Here is an 18,370-nt window from a genome sequence, read left to right on the forward strand (position 1 = left end):
CTGTATAACTGTGTATACAAAGGTACATAGTTTTATCTGTATAACTGTGTATACAAAGGTACATAGTTTATCTGTATAACTGTGTATACAAAGGTACATAGGTTACCGTTATAACTGTGTATACAAAGGTACATAGTTTATTGTATACCTGTGTATACAAAGGTATATAATTTACCTGTATAACTGTGTATACAAAGGTACATAGTTTACCTGTATAACTGTGTATACAAAGGTACATATAGTTTATTGTATAACTGTGTATACAAAGGTAAATAATTTATTTGTATAACTGTGTATACAAAGGTACATAGTTTATCTGTATAACTGTGTATACAAAGGTACATAGTTTACCTGTATAACTGTGTATACAAAGGTACATAGTTTAACTGTATAACTGTGTATACAAAGGTACATAGTTTACCTGTATAACTGTGTATACAAAGGTACATAGTTTACCTGTATAACTGTGTATACAAAGGTACATAGTTTACCTGTATAACTGTGTATACAAAGGTACATAGTTTACCTGTATAACTGTGTATACAAAGGTACATAGTTTACCTGTATAACTGTGTATACAAAGGTACATAGTTTACCTGTATAACTGTGTATACAAAGGTACATAGTTTACCTGTATAACTGTGTATACAAAGGTACATAGTTTACCTGTATAACTGTGTATACAAAGGTACATAGTTTACCTGTATAACTGTGTATACAAAGGTACATAGTTTACCTGTATAACTGTGTATACAAAGGTACATAGTTTACCTGTATAACTGTGTATACAAAGGTACATAGTTTACCTGTATAACTGTGTATACAAAGGTACATAGTTTACCTGTATAACTGTGTATACAAAGGTACATAGTTTACCTGTATAACTGTGTATACAAAGGTACATTGTTAACCTGTATAACTGTGTATACAAAGGTACATAGTTTACCTGTATAACTGTGTATACAAAGGTACATGGTTTACCTGTATAACTGTGTATACAAAGGTACATAGTTTAACTGTATAACTGTGTATACAAAGGTACATAGTTTACCTGTATAACTGTGTATATAAAGGTACATAGTTTATCTGTATAACTGTGTATACAAAGGTACATAGTTTACCTGTATAACTGTGTATACAAAGGTACATAGTTTACCTGTATAACTGTGTATACAAAGGTACATAGTTTACCTGTATAACTGTGTATACAAAGGTACATAGTTTATCTGTATAACTGTGTATACAAAGGTACATAGTTTATCTGTATAACTGTGTATACAAAAGTACATAGTTTACCTGTATAACTGTGTATACAAAGGTACATAGTTTACCTGTATAACTGTGTATACAAAGGTACATAGTTTACCTGTATAACTGTGTATACAAAGGTACATAGTTTACCTGTATAACTGTGTATACAAAGGTACATAGTTTACCTGTATAACTGTGTATACAAAGGTACATAGTTTACCTGTATAACTGTGTATACAAAGGTACATAGTTTACCTGTATAACTGTGTATACAAAGGTACATAGTTTACCTGTATAACTGTGTATACAAAGGTACATAGTTAACCTGTATAACTGTGTATACAAAGGTACATAGTTTACCTGTATAACTGTGTATACAAAGGTACATAGTTTATCTGTATAACTGTGTATACAAAGGTACATAGTTTACCTGTATAAATGTTATACAAAGGTACATAGTTTACCTGTATAACTGTGTATACAAAGGTACATAGTTTACCTGTATAACTGTGTATACAAAGGTACATAGTTTACCTGTATAACTGTGTATACAAAGGTACATAGTTTACCTGTATAACTGTGTATACAAAGGTACATAGTTTACCTGTATAACTGTGTATACAAAGGTACATAGTTTACCTGTATAACTGTGTATACAAAGGTACATAGTTTACCTGTATAACTGTGTATACAAAGGTACATAGTTTACCTGTATAACTGTGTATACAAAGGTACATAGTTTACCTGTATAACTGTGTATACAAAGGTACATAGTTTAACTGTATAACTGTGTATACAAAGGTACATAGTTTACCTGTATAACTGTGTATACAAAGGTACATAGTTTACCTGTATAACTGTGTATACAAAGGTACATAGTTTACCTGTATAACTGTGTATACAAAGGTACATAGTTTACCTGTATAACTGTGTATACAAAGGTACATAGTTTACCTGTATAACTGTGTATACAAAGGTACATAGTTTACCTGTATAACTGTGTATACAAAGGTACATAGTTTATCTGTATAACTGTGTATACAAAGGTACATAGTTTATCTGTATAACTGTGTATACAAAGGTACATAGTTTACCTGTATAACTGTGTATACAAAGGTACATAGTTTACCTGTATAACTGTGTATACAAAGGTACATAGTTAACCTGTATAACTGTGTATACAAAGGTACATAGTTTATCTGTATAACTGTGTATACAAAGGTGCATAGTTTACCTGTATAACTGTGTATACAAAGGTACATAGTTTATCTGTATAACTGTGTATACAAAGGTACATAGTTTACCTGTATAACTGTGTATACAAAGGTACATAGTTTACCTGTATAACTGTGTATACAAAGGTACATAGTTTACCTGTATAACTGTGTATACAAAGGTACATAGTTTACCTGTATAACTGTGTATACAAAGGTACATAGTTTAACCTGTATAACTGTGTATACAAAGGTACATAGTTTTACCTGTATAACTGTGTATACAAAGGTACATAGTTTACCTGTATAACTGTGTATACAAAGGTACATAGTTTACCTGTATAACTGTGTATACAAAGGTACATAGTTTACCTGTATAACTGTGTATACAAAGGTACATAGTTTACCTGTATAACTGTGTATACAAAGGTACATAGTTAACCTGTATAACTGTGTAATATACAAAGGTACATAGTTTACCTGTATAACTGTGTATACAAAGGTACATAGTTTACCTGTATAACTGTGTATACAAAGGTACATAGTTTACCTGTATAACTGTGTATACAAAGGTACATAGTTTACCTGTATAAACTGTGTATACAAAGGTACATAGTTTTACCTGTATAACTGTGTATACAAAGGTACATAGTTTATACCCTGTATAACTGTGTATACAAAGGTACATAGTTTACCTGTATAACTGTGTATACAAAGGTACATAGTTTACCTGTATAACTGTGTATACAAAGGTACATAGTTTAAACTGTATAACTGTGTATACAAAGGTACATATCTACTGTACATATACAAAGGTACAAGGACTGATTATCTACTGTATACATAAAGGTGACTGGATTATCTACTGTATACAAAGGTGACTGATTATCTACTGTATACAAAGGTGACTGGACTTATCTACTGTATATAAAGGTGACTGGTTATGTTATACTGTATACAAAGGTGACTAGATTATCTACTGTATAAAGGTGACCTATTATCACTGTAATACAAATGACTGGATTATCTTACTGTTTATACATAGGTACATACTTTATACTGTAAACAATTTTTGGATATCATGTACATAAATGCTGACTAAAATTATCAAATGGCATAAAGGAACAAATGGTTTAATTAAGAGCACTTTGTTTGTACAGTGAATATCAAACTTTTTTCATGCAAATGTACAAGTTTGACAGTAAATACTGTGAATTTAAAAGACCATTGTAATGGGCATATTTACCTGGTATAGATAGGTTACACAAAATCTAATGCAGTCTGGGGGTCACCCATCCAATATTGAATTAAAATCTCCTGGTATTATTTGAAAACTGTATATTGTATGCTTACCAAATTCTTCTATTAAAGTGCTCAGGTTAATTGATTGTTAACAGTTGAATCTAAATCGGGTCATAACCCATTTAAAAAATGCCTGACAAAATTTTTGCTGGATGAAATCTTTCCCGATTTTGCTGGCACATTGCTTCTATGATATTATCAAAGATCAGCGAAACAAAGAGAAAATATGAAATTATATTACCCTTAATTCCAATATCAATATCTTATTTTAAAATCTGTAAAGTATATTTTCCTCATTTTAGATCTTAATCGCAATAATTTTATTTGTTCAAAACATATTTTATAACAGTATATCTAATTACTGTACAAGATTGGATGTGGCGCAGTGGTGTATCAGCGCAGATATGTTTGCCTAAGGCGATTGGGGGCCGTAGATCGTGAGTTCGAGGCCGGATATATCCACGTGTCAATAAATGTAGTCCATTGCATTTGTTAAATTATGTTTCTTTCTTATATTTAAACAGTAAACCAAATATCTTTAACAGTGACTAAATTAGCATTTTACACCAAAGAGGTTTCAGAAAATTTCATTTGCACAAATTTTGTTGCTGAGTTCTACTTTACCTGTATTGCATTTAACAGTGGTGCTCGATTCCATGTTTATGATTGCTTATTGCTCTGTATAAAAACATAGTCGGCACCCAAAAACTTCCGAAATTTTACCGATAAAAATAAAACCAAAGCATTTTAAAACACCCCAAGGGTACACATAATTTCACAATTTTGTAAAAACACATTTTTACTGATCTTTTTTAAGGATCTTAATATCTTATAAATTTTTTTTTGCATTGAATTAATCGACAATAGATATCGTGAAAGTTTTATATTATGTCTAATCAATTTCATAAATATATATTAATGATATTAATACATATTTGACACAATTAGTGTCTCCATCCCTATATAAGCACCCCTCAATCCTTTTTTTAGCCTCAATTTTACTTAACTTCAAATTAAATTCAAACACAAAATATGAAAAACTCTGGGTTTACTTTACTGATTTTTTTCCTTTTATTTTGCAAAATTGATTCAATTTGCTTACTTTGTTTAATAATTTTTTGGAAAGGCAAGTCCACATTTGGTTCTATTCAGCACCCCTTATTTGTTTCAATCTTTTAATCGCACTAGGCATTAAAAAAGATCAATTATGATATAGGTATCATGACTGGATGTGTCCAGGTAAAATTGGTTAAGATAATTACAGGAGCAAAAAAAAAAAGTAATAAGGAGTATTCTGTATTTACAAAGTTATCTGCCCTTGCAGGTACAACGTAGGTAATCGATTGTGACAGCATATGTTTGCAATTTAACATCGCTTATTACGAGTCATATTTTCTGAGAAAAATTATTTCAATTACAATATATAATGTCACATTAGATAATCTACCACAAGGGAGCTAACTTCTGCAATATGCAAAGACATGAAGATATACGTACTAGTAGTACTTACTTTTATTACCATAACAATATTTAAAATTCTTATGAATATTTCAGTGAAAAGGACTTCTTTCTGTCCATGTTTTACTGTTGATTAGTATTTAAGCAACTATCAAATTGTTATGTCATATTACTTAAATCTTAATTGACTGACTCGCCTGACAGTTAAATAATGCACATGTAAGCCCACTCCTCACGCTCCGCTAACACGCTCCGTGTTTTCTATTCAATGTCATGAAGTCTCTAACATTGTAACACGTATTTACATTTGATTGACAGGTGGCGATCTGTCAAATTTTAAAAAGTGAAATTTATGTCATTTTAAAAAATATATCAAATTCTTTCTGTTAATCTGACAATTAGCAAATGACATAACAATCAATACTTTTATTAGGAGGAGGACAATGTTCTATTAATATTAGGATGAACTAAGAATAAAAAGAGTTTCATTAAATGTTTACAATAACATCTATATGAACATTATTATCATGTACATGTACCTTAACGTCTTCAATACATTTGTCTACAACAAAAAACACAAGAGAATGGTAACAACATGTGCCTCTTATAACCATAATAAAATAATAATGGGTTTGTTAACACACAATATGAATATGTCATGTTTTCTTCAAACATTGATCTCAAAGTCAGAGGGTAAAGATTTACGTATAATTTATCTTCAAGTTTGAAACTTCTCTAATAATTTGCATTGTATCACTGTGTTAAAAACAAGAGGCACAAAGGACCTAAATGGTCATCTGGCACCATTTGCACAGCACAAAGTAGTAAAACAATTCATGGTGAACTATAATGTTAGTGTCAGGACAAGGCAACTAATGTACATTGTTGTTCGTCCTTTACTTGTATGTATATTTAATATAGCCAAATAAATCTTTGTTAATCTAATTAGCAATGAAATCACAGCATTCAAACACTACCATATTATATCCTAATTGAATCAAACTTGCAAATGATTTAACAAGATACGCCATTCTCTAATTTCTTTATGCCATTACATGTAACACACATACTACAGTGTTTTCAGCTTAATTACCAAACTTCAGTAAAGCTAGTTATAGCGCTTTAAAGTTGTGGGGCACATGTTTATGCAGGTTTTGTTAAGGGAACATGTTCCTAAGGTTTTTAATTTAGTTAGGCACACCGTTATTACCGATTTCTATACATTATATAACAGTTAGTGGAAAATTCAAAAAGATATCACTGTTACATTGAATTCAGACTTCAGGGAAACTATTTGCTACATCTTAATAAGGGGCAAAACTTTGTGTTTTTTCATACAATACAATATAGGTGGACTAAATCTGATTTAAAACTTCTATATTGGATATCAATAGAAGTCAGTTAATTAAGGAAAGCTTAAAGGCATTAGTTACATAAACATTAAGGATAAAAGTCTTTAGCTGAAATCCAAAGCAACACCAAAAAATTTGGTTATATTGTATATTTCAATCATGCTACATTATTGTTACACATGTTTTTGGCTTGAGAGTTTATAAGGCCAAGACAACCAATGTACCTTTGTTGTTCGTCCTTCACAACAAGATACGGAGGGAAGTTGAAGTCCATAAGTTGCCTGAACAGCAGCAGGAAATAACATAGCTGGACCTACTGATATTAAAATATTCATTTTTGATTGATTGTAATTAATTCAATTCTAATTTAAAGAATATATTAAAAAAATTCTATTTGAGGGAAAAGAAAGATCTTTATTATCTGTTTTAGCATATTATAGAGTTACCTCCCTGCTCCCTGTCAAGGTCAGAAATCAATACCGATCACACAAAGGTAGATAACTCTGTATTATGCAATACAGAATATGTTTCTATGAATAATGATCATAACTACAAGGAAGTTGAAAATATATTTACCGGTAAATGTAAATTCTGTTACACAGCTGCCCATACAGGCTTATGTTCAACCGATTCTCATACAGATATCTTTTTTTTTTTTTTTTTTTTTTTCACATGATTCACACTGTAACTCAGGTTTTGAACACTGATTTTTGATACTTTATGTAAATAGAACATATTTATATTTGTTTATGTATATGACTCTGAATTTACAGTCAATGTCCAGGTATTCTCAAAACAAGTAAAAATTATTTTACATTCAGCTCTTTCTAAAGTCTGACTGCATACCATATCTCCATATACACAGTCAAAAAAGATCATTCCTTATATGAAAGTCAAACTGTCTTCTTGAATTCTTTTATGTACCAAAGGTAAATTTGCTTATCCAACAACCAAATCTATCTGATAATCATAGGCCCAATGCAGCAGACTTTTTTGGATTTATCAATTTAAACATCCTATTAACAGCCAGGGTCATGTTAAGGACGAGCCAGGTTTGTTGGTGGAGGAAAGCCTTGTACCGGGAGTAAAACCACCCGACCCGGTCCAGTACCTGGCAACTGCCCAAATGGGATTCAAACTTGTGACCCAGAGGTGGTAATGTGTCGAGACATCTTAAACACTCGGCCATCGCGGCCCCATGCAGCAGACAATTTGTAACACTTCCACAGTCCTTGTAAAAGTGATCTAAACTTGTCACAATGAATGGACCATTTGTTAAATGAGCAAGCCTGGTGAATTGTTATACAAATTAATCCTAATAATGAAATTATCTATAATCATTATGATTCACACACCAGTCTGCTGCTGATATCCATGTGTATGCCAACTGTAGAAAGGTTAAGCCACCTTTCACTAATACTGGAGCAGCATGTGTATAATTAATGGTCAAATCATTAAACTTACACCATCTATAATAAATACCCATGGAATGACCATGACAAATATGATATTTTAATGAATACAATGTGGTTGCTATACCCGAAATGTAATGATCTATAATAAACTGCCCTGACCATGACAATAGATGTTGATCAAACAGATTAACACCAATCTTGGATCTAAATATCATATTTTAAAATTCTAAGCATGGTTTGGAAAGGTTAGCATCTATATACATGTCATGTGGTACATGTTTATATGGACCCAGCATGTGTCAACTTTATACCATTTATGTCAAATGCTGAACCAAGTTACAAATTCAAACACTTTTAATCGATTGAACACTAATCTGACCATCATTGAAGAAATGACTAGTATAACTGAATGATCAAACTTGATCCTGCCTTACAACTTAATGAAGTGAATACAAGGTTAGCTATACCCAAGTGTACTAATGGAGCAGTGTTTCACATGACTCTTCTTTTGAAGCCACACCCATCATTTTAAGTACTGCCTTGACTATAAATCTATATCTACATGTGGGTAAAGCCAATACTGTTATGGGTTACCCAATCACCAGGTAACAGCAAGCAACGAGTATTCAGCTATTAAGATGAGGTTCACAACAGAAAATAATAGCACTTTAACACTTCAATAATTACAGATGATGCACTGACCAATGAAGATTAAATAGTTTTCATTATCTGAAATTAAGGTCTTTTTGACAGGGTTTAAGGTTTTGTTATTCTATTAGAGGTCAATGTCATCCATTTGAGAATAAACAAATGCTGTAACCCAAGTTGAATTCAGCATACTTTAATTCAATAAGGTAATTATAATTTGATTAGGTCATTTAAAGGATTTTTAGTATATCCTATATTTGACTCTTGTGATTCCTTGAATGATTACAGTTTGGATCCATACATTTAAAACAGCATAATCTAAGGTCTAAATATCAGATCTGTTTGCTTGGCATGGTCTTAATCTAAGACAGTGCCACCTGGTCAGTCCATTTCATCAAGTCTGGAATATTGTACAACTAAATGAAAAGATCTAAGATGGAGGTATCTTTTAAAAGTAAATTCTGGGAAATAGCTTAAAAACATATCTAGGAAAGTAGCATTACATACACTTGCAAAAACTACACAAAGAAAAGGGACATAAACTCATTGTATTAAAGGGGACATAATCACTCTCAAAAATCTATTTCCATTACAAAAGTCAGATGTGTTGGCATAACATGCACAAATATAAATGTCAAGATTTAGCTAGGTCTAATGTCGTTTTTTTTTTTTGTTCATATGTATAACTCATATTTTCATGTACAGCTGTACACAGTGAATCTTTGTGTAGGTGGATATTTTATCAAACTATATGTGATCTATGATCCATTTTTGCAATGTGATATAGCCTAAAGTCAGAGCTATCTTCTGAATACATGAAGTTAAGATTTCACTTAAAATGGTCATCAATTTATGGATAAGAAACAAAAATGTTCACACACACATTCCACTTTTACAACACCTACTAAACAAATGGAATCAAAACTTTTAGGTGTAAAATGAACAGGATCAATACAAATGTCACAATGTATGTACAAAGTCTTGGCATTTTAAAATTGATTTAGGTCCACATTAGTCTCACAACTGCTGAAATCTCTACAGTAATTATATTCTTAGTCCAACTTCTATATAGTATTCCTTTCTGGTTAAAGAATCATCCTTAACCAGGACACAAGAATGTCTGGTCAACAAATCAATTAAATGCATAGCTAAAGCTACAACAGTAAACTGATATAGTCAATATCTGTCTATATAGGGGATGGACCACCCTAATAGAGGCCAAAAGACAAAGGGGAAATGGTCTGATATAACAGTCAATAGAATCCTGTCTTATAGAGGCACCATCAAAGTGGACAAACTGTCTATAGAGGCCAGGCCCTAGAGGCTCCTAAGGGACAAAGGGGAAATGGTCCTGATCTACAGTCAAACTGTCTAAATTGTTCTAGAGGCCACCCATGGACAAATGGGAAAATGGTCTGATGCCAGTCAAATCCTGTCTACAGAAGTCTGATATACAGTGACAAAGGGAACCCTGGTCAGATGCCACCAAAGGCCATTTTGGGACCAAACCTGGTCTGATATACAGGTCACCTGTCTATAGAGGACTTAGGGACAACCTGTCTATAGAGGCCACCTAAGGGACAAAGGGGCAATGGTCTGATTTACAGTCCAAACCTGTCTATAAAGGCGACCAAAAGATAAAGGGTAAATGGAAAAAAAAAAAAAAAAAAAAAAAAAAACGGTCTTATATACAGTCAAATTGTCAATTTTGAAGCCACCCTAGGGGACAAACCTGTCATAGAGGCCACTCAAGGGGACAATGGGGAAATGGTCTACAGTCAAACCTGTCTACAGAAGGTCACCCAAGGGACAAAGTGGGAAAGGTCTGATATACATTATTAAACCTGTGCTATAGAGGTCATCCAAGGGACCAAAGTAAAATTGTTCCTACAGTCAAACCTGTCTATAGAGGTGCATCCAAGGGACAAAGGTAAAATTGTTCTACAGTCAAACCTGTCTATAGAGGCCATCCAAGGGACAAAGTAAAATGGTCTACAGTCAAAACCTCTGTCTATAAGGCCTATTCCAGGACAAAAGGGAAATTGATTTCCATGGGACAAAGACTATCTTATAGAGGCCATCCCAAGGACAATAGGGGAAATGATATACAGTAACCTATCTATAGAGGTCATTCAAGGGACAAAGGGGAAATGGTTCTACAGTCAAACCATTAGAAGTCACCCAAGGGTTCTATAGGAATGGTCTGATATACCAATTAACCTGTTATAGAGTCATCCAAGGACAAAGTAAAATTGTTCTACAGTCAAACCTATAGAGGTCATCCAAGGGAACAAGTAAAATTGTTCTACAGTCAAACCTGTCTATAGAGACCATACCAGGGGACAAAGGGGAAATTGGTCTACAGTCAAACCTGTCTATAGAGGCCACCTAAGGGACAAAGGGAAACTGATTTACAGTCAAACCTATCTATAGAGGCCATCCCAGGGACAAAGGGGAAATGATTTACAGTCAAACTTATCTATAGAGGCCACTCAAGGGACAAAGGGGAAATGGTCTAACATACCATTAAACCTGTCTATAGAGGCCACCCATAGGATAATGGGGAAATGGTCTTATATACAATCAAACCTGTCAATTGAAGCCATCCTAGGGACAAACCTGTCTATAGAGGCCACCTAAGGGACAAAGGGGAAATGGTCTGATATACAATTAAACCTGTCTATAGAGGCCACTCAAGGGACAAAGGGAAATGTTCTACAGACAAACCTGTCTAATAAAGACCATTCAAAGGGGAAATGGTCCTTATATTCAAGGGGTCTTTATACACAGGTCACAATGTGTGGAAATTGGTCATTTAGGACCTTATAAAAGAAAGTGATCTTATCAACTCTGATCAACACCTAGCAAACATGTTAAGATTAATTGGACACTTAGCCTTCCAATTAACACATACAATATCAAACAAACAGAATTAGGCTTACTGAGCCTGAACTGCTAATATTTCTTATGATCTTGGTTCATGCTAATAATGTCCATGAATATGATATTCAAAAGTCTCTTGGATGTTCAAGTACATAATGAATTTACAAGTTTTGCAGGTATGCAAGATAAAAATGTCGCCCAAAAAAATACCTAAAAGCCGAGGTGCACTGCATGTTCCACTCTGAAATTGCTCTAGGGAAAATGGACTATTTTCCTGTCTCTGTCCCACGAGGAAGTCTGATTACTATTTTGGTGTGCTTATATATAATTGTCATGTGTGGCGAGTTGGAGAGATTGGAATATCTTAATTTTGCTCATTTTAATTGTGTTATTTATGTAGCATGGTGTAATGTTGATTTTGTTGTGTGTTATTTCTTGCAGTCACAGTTTTTTATATGTAGTTTGATTGAATGCCAGTCGGTGTTGCACATACAGCACACATATCGTCACCAACGCTGGAGGTGTTTCAATGGCTGATCATTACTATTTTTACGTTATTTACAAACACATTATGTAGTCATGCACATAAGACCATACCATTGACCTTACACAATTTATCAATGATTTAGGATTAAATGTGTCTTCTATAAGCCTGCAAATGTATTTCCGTATGACATAATCATATACACTACAAATATTTATTAAATAAGTCATGTTTTGAAGGCATTAGTTGATAAATTAGCTTGAGGATTTCCAGTGTCTCTCTGTATATCTGAGTGGGTAGGATGTCTCAACAAACAAAAATCAAATCTTATATATCTATAACAAGTACCATATCTGTTGATTATCATCCCTACTTCACGCAATCTACGGCTTATCAAAACACCTCTGACATGGGGATATAATGGAAATATCCAGATCAGATTCTGACCTATAAACAGGTACAACTTAAGTCCCATTATATTTTTGTGAATGCTCTACAAACTAAACATTGATGATCCTTATGAATTTATCTTTACTTAATTTCATTCAAATATCTACAAATTCGACAAAAATGCATATTAAAAAAAAGGAGTTTCCTGGTATTCCCCGATCATTGCTACAATCCTGATTAACTACGACATTTTTAATTAAGAAATATCGCCATGAGGGAATCAACTGCATCAATTGACGAAATTTGTATTTTTTTATGATTAAAATTAATTACGAAAACATAATGGGACTTTAACTCATTCATCCCGGAAGACACATTTGAACTCTTCCAATTCAAAGGCTAAAAAAAATTCATTTTTAGGGGTCAATAAGTCAACCCAAGGTCAATAAGTCAACTCGAGGTCAATAAGTCAACTCAAGGTCAATAAGTCAACTCAAAGGTCAATAAGTCAACTCAAGGCCAATAAGTCCACTCAAAGTCAATAAGTCCATTCAAGGTCAATAAATCAACTCAAGGTCAATAAGTCAATTTGAGGTCAATAAGTCAACTCAAGGCCAATAAGTCCACTCAATGTCAATAAGTCCATTCAAGGTCAATAAGTCAACGCAAGGTCAATAAGTCGACTTGAGGTCAATAAATCAACTCAAGGTCAATAAGTCAATTTGAGGTCAATAAGTCAACTCAATGTCAATAAGTCAACTCAATGTCAATAAGTCCATTCAAGGTCAATAATTCAACTCAAGGTCAATGAGGTCAAATGAAGATATTCGATCTATAACTACAGTACACCATTGAGCAAAGTGCTATCAAGCAGACAGGATAAATATATGAATGAGATTTGAAATTGATTGAAATTTCCAAAATTTTAAATCATGAATTTGGTCATTCTTTGAAAGGTTTAGAAATGCAGATGTCCAGGTTATAAAATATTTATATAATTTAACCAATTTATTTTCAAGCAAACCAATTTTGTCGATTAAGTCATTAATTACGACAGATCTCAATGGGTTTTCCCATCATAAAATTAAGACAACTTCTGTTAAATACACAGAGTTCAATTCATGAAAATATAAAGCCATTGACAAAAGACGAAGTTATATATTTATTGAAACCTATCCAAGCAATCATGAATCCACGCATGCATTTATGAACCACAATCATTATAATGAGATGAATATTGCCCCAAGCAGAGTACCTAGGCCTACTTAAAAAAACAAAACAAACAAACAAACAAAAAACGTCCCTGTTACAGAATACTCATTTTTGGAATAGTGATCTGCGATGATTGTGAAATTGTACTATGGTCTTTTGATCACTGTGGAAAGTTTTAATTAATTCATACCATATAGCAATTGAATAAATCTGACACATTAATAGACAAGAAGTCTAGACGCTTGTAAACAAACAAAAAATCTGCATACACAGTCATTATGATAATTAAAATCTAACTGCATTGCTCGTTTAGAGATTAAATGTAGTGATAAATCGTTTAATAGACTAACAGTCTGAATGGATCATTTAACGGTAAATATCTAACAGTCTGAATATCAATTGAATTCTATCTATCACATTAATTATTCATTATATAAACAGGAATCTCCATACCACTACAGTATATGTGTACCCTATACAGTCTAGTTTTTACACCCTGATACACAGTGTGTATGAAGTGTAACAAATCTTGTGGGATTCTACTGCAAGAGGAGCAGAAAAATGAAAGGTTCAAACCTTGAACCTAAGTGCCTGCCAAACCAGACCTGGGTTTGAACCATGGACCCACATGTATGTAACAGCTTGTGATGCCAAAACCAAAGAGCTTGTGATGTCAGACAAGGGTTTGAACCTTGGTTGCTTTTGTGATCAAAGCAATCCAGAAATTGTACACTCTCGTCTCCCTTTTATTTAGTCTGTGCACCAAAGAATCAACCTAGTTTCGGGTACAAATTCCTTTGTCAAGTATCTATATCATTTGAATGTTTGGTCAAATATAGGTTATTTTACATGTAAACACTTGCCATGACCATATATTTATAAAGATGAAGGGCCAATGGTAGAATCTAATGGCAAAATTTATAAGGTAGGTCATTTCTTCCATGTAACCACTTGACCACAATAGCTTAAGATGGAGAGCTTGTGGTAGAATCCAGTGGTAGAATTACATACATCATTCTACATAAAACTACTTGGCCATCATAGCTTGACGGATGGAAGACAAATGGTAGAATCTAGTGGTAGAATTACATACATCATTCTACATATAACTACTTGGCCATCATAGCTTGACAAATGGGATGGAAGACACAAATGGTAGAATCTAGTGGTAGAATTACATACATACATCATTCTACATATAACTACTTGGCCATCATAGCTTGACGGATGGAGACAAATGGTAGAATCTAGTGGTAGAATTACATACATCATTCTACATATAACTACTTGGCCATCATAGCTTGACGGAGATGGAAGACAAATGGTAGAATCCAGTGGTAGAATTACATACATCATTCTACATATAACTAACTTGGCCAATCATAGCTTGACGGATGGAAAGACAAATGGTAGAATCTAGTGGTAGAATTACATACATCATTCTACATATAACTTACTTGGCCATCATAGCTTGACGGATGGAAGACAAATGGTAGAATCTAGTGGTTTAGAATTACTTACACATACCTCATTCTACATATAACTACTTGGGGCCATCATAGCTTGACGGATGGAGACAAATGGTAGAATCTAGTGGTAGAATTACATTACATCATTCTACATTATAACTACTTGGCCATCATAGCTTGACGGATGGAAGACAAATGGTAGAATCTAGTGGTAGAATTACATACATCATTCTACATATAACTACTTGGCCAACATAGCTTGGGTGATGGAAGACAAATGGTAGAATCTAGTGGTAGAATTACATACATCATTCTACATATAACTACTTGGCCATCATAGCTTGGTTGATGGAAGACAAATGGTAGAATCTAGTGGTAGAATTACATACATCATTCTACATATAACTACTTGGCCATCATAGCTTGACGGATGGAAGACAAATGGTAGAATCTAGTGGTAGAATTACATACATCATTCTACATTAAAATTACTTGGCCATCATAGCTTGACAGATGGAAGACAAATGGTAGAATCTAGTGGTAGAATTACATACATCATTCTACATATAACTACTTGGCCATCATAGCTTGACGAATGGAAGACAAATGGTAGAATCTAGTGTGTAGAATTACATACATCATTCTACATATAACTACTTGGCCATCATAGCTTGACGGATGGAAGACAAATGGTAGAATCTAGTGGTAGAATTACATACATCATTCTACATATAACTACTTGGCCATCATAGCTTGACGGATGGAAGACAAATGGTAGAATCTAGTGGTAGAATTACATACATCATTCTACATATAACTACTTGGCCATCATAGCTTGACCTTGACGGATGGAAGACAAATGGTAGAATCTAGTGGTAGAATTACATACATCATTCTACATATAACTACTTGGCCATCATAGCTTGACGGATGGAAGACAAATGGTAGAATCTAGTGGTAGAATTACATACATCATTCTACATATAACTACTTGGCCATCATAGCTTGACGGATGGAAGACAAATGGTAGAATCTAGTGGTAGAATTACATACATCATTCTACATATAACTACTTGGCCATCATAGGCTTGACGGATGGAAGACAAATGGTAGAACATGGTAGAATAGCTTACGGATGAAGACAAAGGTAGAATCGTGGTAGAATTACATACATCATTCTACATATAACTACTTGGCCATCATAGCTTGACGGATGGAAGACAAATGGTAGAATCTAGTGGTAGAATTACATACATCATTCTACATATAACTACTTGGCCATCATAGCTTGACGGATGGAAGACAAATGGTAGAATCTAGTGGTAGAATTACATACATCATTCTACATATAACTACTTGGCCATCATAGCTTGACAGATGGAAGACAAATGGTAGAATCTAGTGGTAGAATTACATACATCATTCTACATATAACTACTTGGCCATCATAGCTTGAGGATGGAAGACAAATGGTAGAATCCAGTGGTAGAATTACATACATCATTCTACATATAACTACTTGGCCATCATAGCTTGACGGATGGAAGACAAATGGTAGATATCTAGTGGTAGAATTACATACATCATTCTACATATAACTACTTGGCCATCATAGCTTGACGGATGGAAGACAAATGGTAGAATCTAGTGGTAGAATTACATACATCATTCTACATATAACTACTTGGCCATCATAGCTTGACAGATGGAAGACAAATGGTAGAATCTAGTGGTAGAATATAGGTCGTCTTACATGTAACTCCTGGGCCACCACAGCAGAGGGTCAGTGGTAGAATACAATTTAGTATTTATGCTTACTTGGCTATCATAGGTTAAATGTGGAGCACAAATGGTAGAGTCTCAGAAGTGATAGAACCTAATGATAGAGTATAAGTCCTCATACCAAATTACAAAAATGTACTTGGCCATCATAGCAAAGGGTGATGGTAGAATAAACCACATGGCCATCTATCATAGTAATGGAGGGCTATAATGGTATGATGTTACTTAAATTATGCCCACCACAACTCAGTGATAGATCTCAAGCTAATGACAAAATGATTTAAATTTTAAATTTAGCTTCAATAGATGACAAAATACAGGTGATAAAAACAAGTTTTTAGGTTCTCTCTACAGTATGTAAATGTTCCTATAAGCCTAGGGCCACTACAAAAACCTTTTTTCTATTTTTCTTCAATAGAATCAAGAGAAAGTATTATATTTACCCTGAAATAAATATAAATTTGTATCCAAGGTATAAATGTGGTGTAAATTATCAAGGATTTTGCTCCCGTTTTAACTTTGGGTGCCCCAGCTAGGAACTCCAAGGTTTGAAGTATGCGAGTCCCTTCTAACATTGGAGTCTTTTTGTTAAAATTTACTGTAGATCTTATAAAAATCTTCTATGGTGTACCAGAAATATATCTTGTAATGTAATAACTGTACATGATTTTGAAAAATTAGACGACATAGCTTCTACTTCATCTTATTAACATGTAATTTTCATTTTAAATTCCTTCCACGTTGAGTCCCACAGACTCCCATCATTTTATTTTAAGAGTTCCTTGGCATTTTTGTGTTGTGCATTATAAATCAAATATTTTGAATATCATATAACTTTACAAATGGAGGTGTACATACCTTCTCCTCTTGTTGTTCTGTTTGAACGGATTCATGGATATTACAATTTACACGTAATCTTTCTCCTGAGTGACCATGTACATATTTGACAAATCTCCATCCAGAATAGGATTGATATAATCACAGAATATTACAAATACCACAGACTTAGTGACAACTCCAAAAACATGTGTATCAGTTATTCACAGCTCATCTGCACATCATAAAATATGTAAACAGTATCAATTAGTCACAATTCCTGTGCACCTCCAAAACATCTGTGCATCAAATTTTGTTGTTGACCTTTAAAATATTCCAGCCTTGACTGCGAGTTAAAGGTAGAGTTTGGTCCTAAAATAAAAATGTCAATCCATCAAGTGCATCCAATTTGTTTGTTTACATTTCTTATCACAGCACTACAAACAAAACAGTTTAAAAACGTTTACATGGAGAAGTATCGGTCCGGAAATAGGTTTTATCATATCTGTTTGTATTGTTGCATAATCAAATCTGAATTGTTTTCATTTTGCCTTGTGATAGTGTAATCCAAGTGTCCTCTGATCCTCTCACCAGTTACAGACCTCGGATCAGAATTGTTAATTATTTGTTTTCCTTTTGTGAATTATCTCGGATCAGAATCTGAATTTTTCCTTTTGTGAATTATCTCGGATCA

The sequence above is a fragment of the Argopecten irradians genome, unplaced genomic scaffold (assembly GCF_041381155.1).
Source record: "Argopecten irradians isolate NY unplaced genomic scaffold, Ai_NY scaffold_0119, whole genome shotgun sequence".
NCBI lineage: Eukaryota > Metazoa > Mollusca > Bivalvia > Pectinida > Pectinidae > Argopecten > Argopecten irradians.